A 1,652-nucleotide genomic window follows, 5' to 3' on the forward strand; every position below is an offset into this window, starting at 1 on the left:
TCCATTTCCTCCTTTTCTCAGAAAAATCTTGCCTCACGCGGAGCCACGGCTCCTGGACTTCACAGGCAGCGAAGCCGAGTGCTTACAGTGGAGTCGTTTGAGCAGAACTGATGTGTGGTGAAAAAAAAGAAGACAAAGAAAGAAGAAGAAGAGGAGCAGCAGCAGCCAACTGCCTCTGGTCACGGCCGTCTCACTGAGACGAGACATTTCCATACAATTAGTCCAAACAGCCTCAGCCGAGGCAACGGAACAAAGAGTCGGTTTTTCTCGCTGAGAGGCAACGGAACAAAGAGTCAGTTTTTCTCGCTGAGTGTCCTGTTTCTGAAGAAGAAGAAGATGAAGAGTTGGACAGTTTATAGATGAAGAAGAGTTGGAGAGTTTATAGATGAAGAAGAGCTGGAGAGTTCATAGATGAAGAAGAGTTGGAGAGTTCATAGATGAAGAAGAGCTGGAGAGTTCATAGATGAAGAAGAGTTGGAGAGTTCATAGATGAAGAGACAGACAGGCTCAAACCCAGAACCTTTTGCATGTAAGGCAAGCCCTAATATCCACAACACTGTGGAACCACAATACCAAATTGTAGCTGTGTTGTTCCAGTTCCTCTGGTACCGATCCTTCAAATCATCATCCATTTGCTCAGAACATCATTACTAGTATAATGCAAAACGAATGCATTTGTTTTGATCTGATGCACAAACCTTACGTAACATCTTTGTTAAGTGACGTCTGTCTAACGTCTGGAGGAACAAAACCAGACGTTGTAAGTTGTCGACTGTTGATTCTGTGATTGTGAAATAATACAGTAAACAAAAAAAAAACAAAGACTTTAACACAGGAGTCGTGCCAACGCCGCACCCAAGCACCCTGGGAAACACTCAGCCCTGAGGAGGCGTGCCGCCACACGCTGTGTTTCTGGTCTGGGTGTCCACACAGACGCTCACCGCGACCCGCTCCGTTTTAATGGAAACCTTATTTTTTATTGATGAAATCGTTACCTGCAACTTCCCTGAGAGTCAGGAGAGTCCATAATGTAAGGCTAAATAATTCACCGAGCAGGCACAGGGTGTATCCGCCTCCGACTCAAGTGGGTCTAAAATTATCACATCTCCTCAGTGGGAAAGAGAGAAGACACAGCGTGTCCTTCGTCGCTGCGCTCTGTGTGAGAAATGATTTGTTTGTGGTGTATTTCGGGGCGAGGCTTGTGACTTTAATCTGGGACGATGTCACGTTTGGAGCCAGAGATATTCCACGTCACACCTCGGCTCTGGCAGAGAGTCGAGCGCAATTAATGTGCAATTAAAATTTCATCCGCATTAAAAATACAGGAGACGGAACCGAGCTTTTAACAGGGACAGTTAAACTTAGACCCGAGTTAACGTTTAACATCAGCACGTGGCCACTTCAAAGACTTCAAAGACTTCAAAGACTTCATCATATTGAACCACAATCAACTCTTTGTTCTGTGATTTGTTTCAAACTTTCCTCGCACACTGCTCCAGTGACGTAAAAACGTAAAAATAAATTTAAGGATTTAGGATACGTTCACGTCTGTCTGAACAGGCAACAACAGAAGAAGGAAATGAAAATCAACGATTACCGTATTTTGCGGACTATAAGTCGGACTTTTAGCCACTAGAGGGCACTCTAGACTT

The sequence above is a fragment of the Cynoglossus semilaevis genome, chromosome 11 (assembly GCF_000523025.1).
Source record: "Cynoglossus semilaevis isolate Cse_v1.0 chromosome 11, Cse_v1.0, whole genome shotgun sequence".
Classification (NCBI taxonomy): Eukaryota; Metazoa; Chordata; class Actinopteri; order Pleuronectiformes; family Cynoglossidae; genus Cynoglossus; species Cynoglossus semilaevis.